This window comes from Cebus imitator, unplaced genomic scaffold, assembly GCF_001604975.1.
Source record: "Cebus imitator isolate Cc_AM_T3 unplaced genomic scaffold, Cebus_imitator-1.0 Scaffold90, whole genome shotgun sequence".
Classification (NCBI taxonomy): Eukaryota; Metazoa; Chordata; class Mammalia; order Primates; family Cebidae; genus Cebus; species Cebus imitator.
The window spans coordinates 5,186,667-5,198,986 of NW_016107405.1; the positions used below are offsets into that span (position 1 = coordinate 5,186,667).

Sequence of the window (12,320 nt, forward strand, 5' to 3'; positions counted from 1 at the left end):
TCCTTTCTCCTGCTTGTTCAATTGGCTATTGAAACTTGTGTATGCTTCGCAAAGTTCTCATGTTGTGTTTTTCAGCTCAATTAAGTCATTTATATTCTTCTGTAAGCTGTTTATTCTTGTTAGCATTTTGCCAAACCTGTTTTCAAGGTTATTAGTTTCTTTGCATTGGGTTAGAACATGTTCTTTTAGCTCCAAGTAGTTTCTTATTACCCACCTTCTGAAGCCTGTTTCTGTCACTTCATCAGATTCATTCTCCATCCAGCTTTGTTCCTTTGCTGGTGATGAGTTGTGATCCCCTGGAGGAGGAGAGGCGTTCTGATTTTGGGTGTTTTCATCCTTTTTGCACTGGTTTCTTCCCATCTTCAAGGATTTATCTACCTGTGGTCTTTGTAGTTGGTGACTTTCGGATGGGGTCTCTGAGTGGTCATCCTTTTTGTTGATGATGAATTTGTTTCTTTCTGTTTTTTGGTTTTCCTTGTAACAGTCAGGCCCCTCTGGTGTAGGACTGCTGGAGATCCACTCCAGACTCTGCTTGCCTGGGGATCACCTGCGGTGGCTGCAGAACTGTAAGGGTTGCTGCCAGTTTCTTCTTGTTATCTTCATCCCAGAAGGATACCTGCCAGATGTCAGCCTGAGCTCTCCTTTATGAGGGGACTCTGGATATACGAGGGTCACAGAGGTGCTTCGGGAGACAGTCTGTTCCTTGTAGGAGCCCAAGTGCTGAGCTGTGAGCTCCATTGTTCTATCCAGAGCTGCTGGGCAGGTACGTTTAAGTCTGCTGCAGTGGAACTCATAACCGCCTTTTTCCCAGGTGCCCTGTCCTGGGAAGGTGGGGCTCTATATATAAGTTCCTGATGTGCTGCTGTTTTTTTTCAGAGCAGCACTGCCCAGCAAGGAGGTAGCCTAGTCACAGTCTCCCAGCAGAGGCGTTGCTAAGCTGCTGTGGGCTCTGCCCAGCTGCTGTATGAACTTCCTCGCGGTTTTGTTTATAGGGGTATAGTTAGAACTGCCTCGGTAATGGCGGTCTGCCTCAGTAATGGAGGACTGCCTCGGTAATAGCGGACTACTTCAGAATGGTGGACACCCTTCCCCCAACAGAGCTGGACTGTCCTGCGTCCAGCTGTGCTTGCTGTGAAACTCAATCCAGAGCATTTCAGATTGCTGGTCTTTGTGGGGGTGGGATCCGTCGAGCCAGATCACCTGGCTCCCTGTTTCAGCCTCCTTTTTTTCAGTTGAATGGGTGGCTCTGTCTCCCAGGCATTCTAGGCGCCAGTTGAAACAGCCGCCCAGATTTCTGTGAGTTTTTGTGCAGAGACCTGCTGCACTGGCTGAAACAGCCATGCTGGGAGCTTGTGGTGCATTTCAGCCTGGTAATCTCCTGGTCTGTGGGCAGTAATAACTCGTTTGGAAATGCAGTGTTCACTCACCCTCTGCATTGTTCTTGCTGGAAACTGCACTCCAGAGTTATTCCTATTTGGCCATCTTGGATCCGTCCCTTGAACAGATTATTATTTAAAAAGGTAATAGTATTCAAGGCAATAAATATGCCTTTGCCTGTCTTATATACTAGAATGGACACAAATAATGGCAAAGTTTTGTTCATTCATATGTATATGTGAGAACGTATATATGTATGTAATATATATGATATTTCTGGCATATTTATGGATATATATGAATATGTTAGAGATATAGATCTAAACTTGTTCTGGAGTTGAGAATTATGTCATCCCTCAGAGACTGTATTTCTTAGAAATACTGTCTCTGGTTAGAAGTATTGTGGATCTTAATATGAAATCAAATTCTTGGCCAGGCATGGTGGCTTGTACCTGTAATTCCAGCACTTTGGGAGGCCAAGGTGGGAAAATCACCTGACTCCAGGAGTTTAAGACTAGGCTCTGCTAAATGGTGAGACTTTGTCTCTAAAAAAAAAAAAAAAAAAAAAAAAAATTAGCTACGTGTTGTGACGTGTGCCTGTAGTCCCAGCTACTTAGGAGGCTGAGGTGGAAGATCACTTGATCTCAGGAGGTTGAGGCTGCAGTGAACCAAGACTGCACCAGCCCACTCCAGCCTGGGCAACAGAGCAAGACTCTGTCTCAAAAAATCAATCAAATTCTTACCAACTAATTGTTAGTTTTCTTTTAATATATTTCTGATCTTGGACCTTACACTTCCACCATATTTAGGATTTGTCTGATTAAGTGTTAAAATTTTGTTCTGGAATTTTACATCGTTTGATCAATGTAACCAGTCGACACAAGTGCAGTGAGATCTTTTGGTGGGAAGGTCTGGAGGTAGCTGAAGCATGCAGACCTTGGGTGGGGCTAGACATTGGCTGGTCAAAGAATAAGAGTCTATGGGTAATGGAGATCAAAATAGGCCTGAGAGCTATGAATCACTAGCAGAATCAGTTGTATTTGGAGAAGGCAAGCAGGATGTCAGGTAACTCATGACTGCAGAACCATTGTATAAGGGAAATGTTTCTATAATTATGGGCTGGAACTAATTTCCCTCTACCTCTTTTGTGATTCCAGCTTAGGTGGAAAACCTTGCCTCTTTTCAGGTTTATTTGCAGCTAGAAGAAAAGGTGGGTTTTAAATATGTTCTGATTTAAGTAAAGACTGGACATGGAAATAGAATTACAGAGAAGTTGTTATATAACAATAATAGTTTCAAGAAACCAGCACGAAGCTTCTTTATTCTGAGAACAAGTATTAGAAAGCCAAAATGCTGTGAAACTATTACATGTATGATAGAAATATATGTGATAATGCTATTCTATATGTGTAGTGTTTTAATTTATATAAATACTTTTCAAAGTTAATTTGTGAATATAATACCATTTCAGTTAAAATCATTCTGGGAATTTGGGGGGAGCTTGAAAGGATGATCTAATGGAAAAATAAACATGGGAGTTTCCTAAGAACCTTTCCCGAAAAGGGTAATGAGTAATAATGACGAACAAGTTTAAACACAGATCTGTGGAACAATACTTGAGTCTAGAAATATATTTAACAATATATAAGCACTTGATAGGATAAATGTGTTTTCTCCCAATAAGGAAGGATTACAGTGGTGTTGGGAAGCTATGTAGCAGGTTTTTTTTTTTTTTTTTTTTTTTTTTTTTTTTTTTTTTTTTTTTTTTTTTTTTTTTTTTAAGTAGTTATGTCGACATCTTTTACTATATAGCAATATAAATTGGAAATTAATAAGTGAATGAAATTAATGAAAAAAAATCATGTTCTGGACAGACCAACAGAAAATAGAATAGAATATATGATAGGACTGTGAAAGAATATCTCTTTTAGTTTTAAATGAATGAATGGAAGAAATAGAAAAATTGATTTAAAAAATATTCAAAATGTATGCTTAGTAAGTTTTTAAAAGGATGGTAACGGTAGCAAAGTGGGAAAATAGATTTGCACCGACATGACTGAAAAATCTTATCTATGAATTGTAGAGTCTTTGTTCATTTTTTGAAAGTTTTTTCAACATTTTATTACAAAAACCTCAAACATACAGCAAAGTTGAAGGAGTCTTAGAGTTGTGAACAAAAGTCATCTGAAAAGGAATTTAGAGGAAAGAGACTTTATTCCATCAGTTTGCAAACTGGAGAGATGCAGCCTTCGGTGTAAAATGAAGGTGAGTTCCATAGAACAAAGGGAGGGTTTGCTTTTTACAGAAAGTTCCTGTTCAGATTTGCACTCAGGTCCACTTATGCAAATGAAGAATTCGAACTTCCTTAGTTCTGATTGGCTAACATAGGTCACAGCCTATTGTTTGGTTCAGGGGACATAAACAGGAACAGGCACCTATGAAAGTCTCAGTTAAGTAGACATGTAGATTTTCCAGGAACTCAGAGTACATGTGTGACCTCTAGTCAATAAATGGTCTCCTGGCTCTTAATTGAATTTAGGCCCAGCTAGCAACTCAGGATTTATCCTGAGGGATTGGCTCTTTCAAGGTTCACACAGTGAATACCTGTATAGCCACCACCTACATATTGCCATTAACTTTTTTTAAGTATATTTTTTGTTGTGGTAAAATACACATAAAATTTACCATCTTTTAACCGTTTTTAAGTGTGCAGTTCAGTGATATTAAATTCATCCATAATGTTATGCAACTATCACCATCATTCATCTCTGTAACACTTATCATTTGTAAAACTGACATTCTGTACCCATTAATTGATAACACCCCATTTTCCTTTCCCCCAGACTCTGGAAGCCACCGTTATACTTTCTGTGTCTGTGATTTTGACTACTCTAACTACTTAATATCAATGGGATTATACAGCATTTGTCTTTTTGTGACTGGCTTATTTCACTTAGCATAAGTAATACCTCAAGGTTCGTCCATCTTGTAGCCTACATCAGAATTTCCTTCCTTTTTAAAGTCGAATTCTATTCTGTTGTGTATATATACCACATTGTGCTTATCTATTCATCTGTTGATAGAAATTTGGGTTGTTTCCATGTTTTAAGGTGCTGTGAATAATGCTCCTATGAACATGGGTGTACAAACATCTCTTTGACACCCCATTTTCAATTCTTCTCGGTGTATACCCAGAAGTAGACTTGTTGCATCATATGTATGATAATTCTATTTTTAATTTTTTGAGGAACCAGCATTTGTTCATTTTAATCTACCAAACATTTAGTCTTGTTCATTTAACATTTATAGATAAATGAACAAATGAGATGTAATTCATAAGGGAGAAATACAGTTAGTAAAGTGAACATGAAAAAAGTTTATTATATAAGTCCTCATTAAAGATCATGCTTAAATTTATAGCACACGGATATAATTTTATAATTACTGAGGTAATCTCCCTCCTTTCACAAAAGAGAACATCTCATGTTGGTAATGTTGTACTAAAGTTTGTAGACTTTTACTTTAAAGAGGAACCAGGGGGTCATTCATTATTGTTGAAGAAAATTGGTACAGCTTTCTTGGGGGAAAAAAGGCAAAATGTAGGAAAAGTGAAAATAATTGCTCAGATCCTTTGGTCTAGCGGTTTCATCCCTAGGGATTTATCCCAAGGAAATATGTGTGCACATGATGATCAGCCCCTAGTGTTTAACTTCAATGTTCATTGAAAGGAAACTGGTATGTAAGTAATGCTACATCAACATGACATAATCTTGTCAAGTCATTACAATGAAAAATATGAAGACTAAATGCTTTACAAATATATTTAAGGTATAATGTTAAATAGATTAGAACCTACAGTGTGATTTTAAGGATAATAAATTTGTGGGAAAGCTAATAGCCAATAAAGTAATTCTATTAAAATGATAGTTTGCAGGGTTTCTAAAACAATTAAAATAATGTTTTTCATATATATGTATTTTTTTCTTAATCTTGTGATTACCATGAAATAAAATAATGTTTAATATTCCCTGGCCAGGTGCGATGGCTCACACCTGTAATCCCAGCACTTTGGGAGGCCAAGGGAGATGGATCACCTGAGGGCAGGAGTTTGAGACCAGCCTGACCAACATAGTGAAGCCTGGTCTCTACTAAAAATACAAAAATTAGCTGGGCCTGGTGGCAGGCACCTGTAGTCTCAGCTATTCGGGTTGCTGAGGCAGGAGAATCACTTGAACCTGGGAGGCGGAGGTTGCAGTGAGCCAAGATCGAGCCTCTGCAATCTAGCCTGGGTGATAGAGTGTGACTCTGTCTCAATAAAAACAAAATATAATGTTGCCTTTCTCATAAATAAATGGAAAAATAAATCTAATTCCTGCCCTTTTAAAGACAATTAAAAGGAGTTTTAGCCCCCCAACATGTATGGGCTGTAGGGAGTCAGACTGGCCATTTGGCTTTTTTTTTCCTGCAGTCTCAACCACAAAATTCAACTCTAAGGACTCCTACACTAAAGGGGGAAGCAGGAAGAGCAAGTCTTACAAGATTCAAGTCCATTGGCTCACCTGTCCCACTGGCCAGCTTGCTTAAACTTATTGGAACCTTACCTTCTACACATTTGTGTTGGTATGGAGGGGGAGCAGGAGTAATTTATGATGCTTTTTACAAGTATTTTGGTGCAAACTCTTTATTACGTAAAATAATTAGATACCCAAATAACATTTATGTAAATTATCTGAATCCCAGGCTCAGTAATAAGAAAAAATTAGAAGTAAATATTCTACTTTTTATAAGACCAGTCAAAGATCCTGAATTTTACATCTGTAAAGGCACAGGGGAAGAATAGAAATTGAATTAGTAATTAAAGGAAGGTCTGAATTCACAGACATAGCAAAGATGGAGGGTTATATATAAGAGGGTTAATAGAGAGGGATACTGACACTAAAAGGAAAAGTGTAGCCATTACTGGGCCAGAAAAAGAAAAGGAACAATGTTTATATTGGTTGTCACTTGGAAAATTAATATGTAGCACAAAGCTTAAGAATCTAAGCACATTTTCAGATTATATTTCTGGTTTGTCCTGATTCAAAAGGATAACTTGTGTGTGACTGATTTGATGATATATGAATCAGCAGCTCAGGCTGCCATAATAAAATTTCATGGACTGGGTGGCTCAACAGGAATTTCTTTCTCAGAGTTATGAAGGTTGGAAAGTTTAAGATCAAGATGCCAGCTGACTTGCTTCTCTGGTACAAGGTCGTTCTTGCTGGCTTGCAGAAGACAATCTTCTTGTAGTGTCTTCACAGAGTGAGGGGGGAAATATGGGAGAGGGAGAGAGAGGAAGGCAGCAAGCTCTCAGGGGTCTCTTCTTATGAGGACACTAATCCTATCATGAGGGTCCCTTAGACCTCTCCCTCATGACCTCATCTAATTCTAATTGCTTCCCAAAGGCCCCATCTCCAAATCGCATGACACTGGGGGCTAAGGCCTCAACGTATGAATTTTGGAGGAACAAAGTTCAGTCCATAATAGATGGTAATTTTGCCAGCAGGTACTCTGTCTTATACTTTTTCAGCCCCTAAGCAGGGAGCTCATTCTAATTGTAGCACATGTGCTGTCATGGAGATCTGAATCAGTATTGTTTGATTAAAGGTGATAGCTTACTAATCTTTTACTCATTGTGATATGAAATTCAATCATACTTTCATAGTAGTCTATGGAATTTATTTTAGTGAGCTAGCCTGTTAGACTGCTAAGCAGCAGTAGCCGTGCAGTTCACGTGTTTATTCTTTTTCCTTTTCCTTTCCTGGACCATTATATTTAATATGTGTTAACATTTTCTAAGATACAAGAAGTATGTGAGGTCTCCTCAAAAGATATAATCATTAATACAATATTTTATCATAGTTAAATTTAGATTCTTGGTAGGAAAAAAGCGAATGTTTATGTTCATCTACTCCGTATGTAAAACACTGGATTAAAAAATGGTACATCCTGAACTTGGCTAGCACTCCTTGTGACCAATTCAGTTTATCTATTCTGTGCCAAAATAATGGGTTAGTTCTGTCATTTTAGTTAGAGTTATTAGTGACTTGATCCGCCCACATAGTCAGATACAGTGGCACAGGATGCTGGAAACTTTCCTTTAGTTTTTTACATCTTTCAAGTAGTAGAAAAGAGAATGTTAAGAAATCCCTTGGTTTTGACCTTTGCAGATGTTCTCATTAATCTATAATGATATTTAAAAGAATTTATTTTTTAAACATAGGGACATTGTCCTGTAGATAGAAAAATAATCAAAATCAGAGATAAAACCGGAAATAGAATACTGTTTGCTTTCTTGTTTCTTTGCTTTTGTTTTTGTATTTCACTGTGTTCTTTTTTGAGGTCCTAGACAGAATTAAATTAGAAATCTGAGTGATAAAAGTTTTTAAATAATTTGACAGATAATTTTATGTGAATTATAAAATATAGTCCCAACTCTTGTTTTGCTTTAAGCACAGGACAAAGATTAAATGTTTTTGCAGTGATAAAGGTTTTCTTTCTGTTAATTTTTTTTTTCTTTCTATTGATAGGACATGGAAAAGGTTTTTTTTGTTGTTGTTGTTTGTTTGTTTTTTGTTTTTTGGGACGGAGTTTCGCTCTTGTTACCCAGGCTGGAGTGCAATGGCGCGATCTCGGCTCACTGCAACCTCCGCCTCCTGGGTTCAGGCAATTCTCCTGCCTCAGCCTCCTGAGTAGCTGAGATTACAGGCACGCGCCACCGTGCCCAGCTGATATTTTGTATTTTTAGTAGAGACGGGGTTTCACCATGTTGACCAGGATGGTCTCGATTTCTTGACCTCGTGATCCACCCGCCTCGGCCTCCCAAAGTGCTGGGATTACAGGCTTGAGCCACCGCGCCTGGCCCGGAAAAAGGTTTTTACATTTAAGTTTGTATAAAATATTTCTGGGCCAGGAACAGTGGCTCACACCTATAATCCTAGTACTTTGGGAGGCTGAGATGGACAGATGACTTGAGCCCAGAAGGTCAAGACCAGTTTTGTATTTGTAAAAATACAGAAATTAGCTGGGCATGGTGATGTGTTCCTGTAGTGCCAACTCCCTGAGAGGCTGAAGAGGGAGGATTATCTGAGCCTGAGAGGGTGAGGCTGCAATGGCTGAGATTGGGCCACTGCATTCCAGCCTGGGCGATAGAGCGAGACCCCATCTCAAAATAAAATTCCATCTGCTCCTTTTTCGGTTCTATATCTCTTCCTGTAGAAGCATAGTTTATTTGCTTCTTTAAACAAAGCTGAATTTTTAAAAACATACACTAACTTGGAAAATACCTTTGGTACTACATCCAGGGGATGAAATTTAATACCTATATGTGCCATTTATAGCAATTCCCAACAGATATTATTTATACTAATGTGTATCAGTGTTCTTGTATAAGATTTGAAGCACAATAATCTTCAGAACATTAAATTTCTATTTAGGGAAATAATTAGATTTCCTCACATTTCTTCAGTAATTAAATAATAACTACAGCAACATAATATAGCAATTTATTTAAAGGCATTTTCTATTTTGTTACCTCTGGTTTTTTTTTTTTTTTTTTTTTTTTGGCATTTCTTGCAACAAGAAAAAACTACCACCTTTTTCTGTTGAAGATAAAAGATTAAAATTTATGGGAGAATATACATGGGCAAGTCTTTTTTTCTTCTATGTTATCCTACTTAACATGTTAGTAAATAAACATATATTCTTTTGCCTTTCTTCTAGTTAATACTTTCTTAGAAAAAAATTTAATAAATGTGATGTAATTCTTATAAAAAGTCAGAAAAACATTAATGAAATACCAAGGTAATTAGAAAACTGCTTCCCTATAGGCTTCTGTCAGGGGCTTCCAGAAAAGTCTCAAAAGAATTTGCTTTTTTCACAACTGTTTAATTAACTTGAGCAAAGTTCCCAAATGTACCCTTATTACAAACATGCTTCAGAGAAATGGTGACTATAATGTGTATAGTGGTGTCTTCACCAGCAGCAAGACCAAAGTGTTGTGGTTTGCAGGTGAAATTTGGCTGTAATTTATTTATTTTGGTCAAATTTTAACTCTATAATACAGATAATTTTGTCAAGAACTTTGCCAAAATTTCTCTTAAAATCAATTCTCTTATTAGTTGCTTCATAAAGCTCTTTTATAGCAAATGTACACTGCTCTTCCTCAGGTCTCTACATTCCCTGGTCTGGGCTTCTTTAAAGAAAAGCTTTCTCTTAATACTGTTTGCTTCCCAGAGATGTGTCTGTGGGAGAGGACCTTCATCTGCAAAAAATTTAAGAGTTTCTTAGCAAGTGCCTACTGTGGAACAGTAGAAGATGGATCCCTGTTGTGTTCTCTACAGGCCATCGTATATTGAAAAACCTTAATTTATCCTCATTAAAACAAAACAAAACACATCTTTGACCTTAAAGGGGGAAATATGACTAATCTCATTGTGTATCTTGTTTTCCTTTGGGTGTATCCCTTAAATTGATTAACACTTATAAGCATACTGCCTGCAACTCTGCAGTCACTTTCATATGTATTTAGACAGTTCTTAGAGTAACTTTTGAGGAAAAGCTATTATTCTAATTATACTGATAAAGAACTGAGGATCGGTGAGGAATCATTTGCCATGATTCCATAGCAAGTTGGGAATAAAACTAGGAATTTGAGGAGTTTTTGGTTAAAGTCTTTTATGGTACACTTTATACCAATTCACTATTCGTTTTGTATTCTATCCAGTGGAGGCTGCATGTATAGAGCAGAATAGGGGGAAATTCTGCCTCAAGTCCTTGTTTTTTATTTCTGTGTATCTGTGAAGGCTGTTAAAATCTCTATGATGGCATAATCCAAGTCATGGTTATCTTTCCTTTAGAGCACAGCAGTGGCCTTCTGACTGTACCATGCTCTTCACCTCTCAGCAGCCAGTCATCTTTTTGAAATGTAATTTGAATCATGCCGTCCTTCTGTTCAAAAACCGTCAGTGATTTTCCATTGTACTTAGAATAAAATCCAAAGTACTTATTTTGGTCTTCAAGACCCAGCACGTTCTGGCTCCTGCCTACCTCTCCCTCACTTGCTTAGCATCATCTGACCATGGTTCCTGAAATATCTTAAACTCTTCCTTGCCTTGGAACCTTTGCACTTACACTTTCCTTTGTCTGCAGGTTTCAAGTTCCTTTCCGACTCCCTCCAACTGATCCTTCCAATTTCAGCCCAAATGTCATTTCCTGAAGAAATACCTTCTCCTACCTCCTAACCTAAGTCCCCCTGATTTATTCATGTTTTTTTCCCTCTCCTCACATTTATAATTTGCCTTTATACTCATTTAGTGATAATAACATTTAGCAAGTCCTTCCAGTAGCCAATCACCTGTCTTTAAACCCTACTTGTAGATGAAGAAGTAAAATACTTTCCCAGATTCCCGCAAGTGTTGAGCCAAGATTTAAACCCAGGTTTCCTCCACAAAACCATAAACTATAAGAAGGCAGAGACTGTGTCTATGTATTGTTATAGCTCCAGCGACTGACACTTAGTTGGCCCTCAGAAAATAGGTATTGAACAAACGAACCTGTAGCAATGACTTTATTTTTTTTAATATAGTTTTATTGAAATGTAATTCATATACAGTAATACCTGCCCTTTAAAAATGTGAGATTTGGCCAGGAACAGTGGCTCATCATGCCTGTAATCCCAGAAGTTTGGAAGACTGAGGTGGGCAGATCACCTGAGGTCAGGAGTTTGAGACCAGCCTGACCAACATGGAGAAACCCCATCTCTAACCAAACATACAAAATTAGCTGGGTGTGGTAGTGCATGCCTGTAATCCCAGCTACTCAAGAGGCTAAGGCAGGAGAATCTCTTGAACCTGGGGGTTGCAGTGAGCCAAAATTGTGCCATTGCACTTCAGCCTGGACAACAAGAGCAAAACTCCATCTCAAAAAAAGAAAAATGTGAGATTCAGGCTGGGGGCAGTGGCTCATGCCTGTAATCCTAGCACTTTGGGAGGCCAAGGTAGGTGGATCACGAGGTCAGGAGTTGGAGACTGGCCTGGCCAATATGGTGAAACCCCATTTCTACTAAAAAATACAAAAATTAGCTGGGCATGGTGGTGTGTGCCTGTAGTCCCAACTACTCGGGAGGCTGAGGCAGGAGAATTTCTTGAACCCAGGAGGTGGAGGTTGCAGTAAGCCAAGATCACACCACTGCACTCCAGCCTGTGTGATGAGACTCCCGTCTCAAAAGAAAGTGAGAGTCAGTGGTTTTTAGTATGTTCACAGAGTTGTGCAACCATCATCACTATCTAAGTTTAGGGTGTTTTCATCATCCTAGAAGGAAACTCTATACCCATTAGCAGTTACTTTCCACTCCCCACTCCCACCATTCTCTGGAAACCACTAATCTACTTTCTGTCTCTGTGGATTTGCATAGTCTAGAAATTTTATATAAATGGAAGTATGCAACATTTGGCCTTTTGTGAATGGCTTCTTTCATTTAGCCTAATGTTTTCAAGGTCCATCCGTTTTGTTACATGTATCAGTGCTCCATTGTTATTTATTTCTATTATTTTATTACATAGGTATGCCATATTTTATTTATCCATTCTTTACTTGATGTACATTTGGGTTGTTTCTACTTTTTGGCTTTATGAACAATAATTCTAAGAACATTTTTGTACAAGTTTTTGCATGAACATGTATTTTCAATTCTCATGAGTGTATATGTAGTAGCAGAATTGCTGGATCATGTGATAACTCTATTATTTAAATTTTGAGGAACTGCCAACCTGTTTTCCAAAGTTGCACAATGACTAAGAAAACCAGAACTTGACAGTATTTAAAGCAGTAAAAGCAGATTGTATTCCGAGCTGTTGCAGGAGGGAAAAGAGACCCCAGTATAGAACTGAGCTCAATTCTGAATA

At 38.0% G+C, this 12,320-nt stretch overlaps 1 protein-coding gene across 15 annotated transcripts in view; it reads left to right on the forward strand.

Moving 5' to 3' along the window:
* Positions 1 to 12,320, forward strand: part of ST7 (suppression of tumorigenicity 7) — a 300,125-nt gene that overhangs the window by 119,494 nt on the left and 168,311 nt on the right. The window contains exon 1 of one of the 15 annotated variants that reach the window (XM_017535067.2): positions 3,540 to 3,642. The exons of the other annotated variants lie outside the window; for them this stretch is intronic. The gene's annotated coding sequence lies outside the window, so the exon portion shown is untranslated. Of the gene's footprint in view, positions 1 to 3,539; positions 3,643 to 12,320 lie in introns of those variants that run through there. 15 annotated transcript variants of the gene reach the window in all.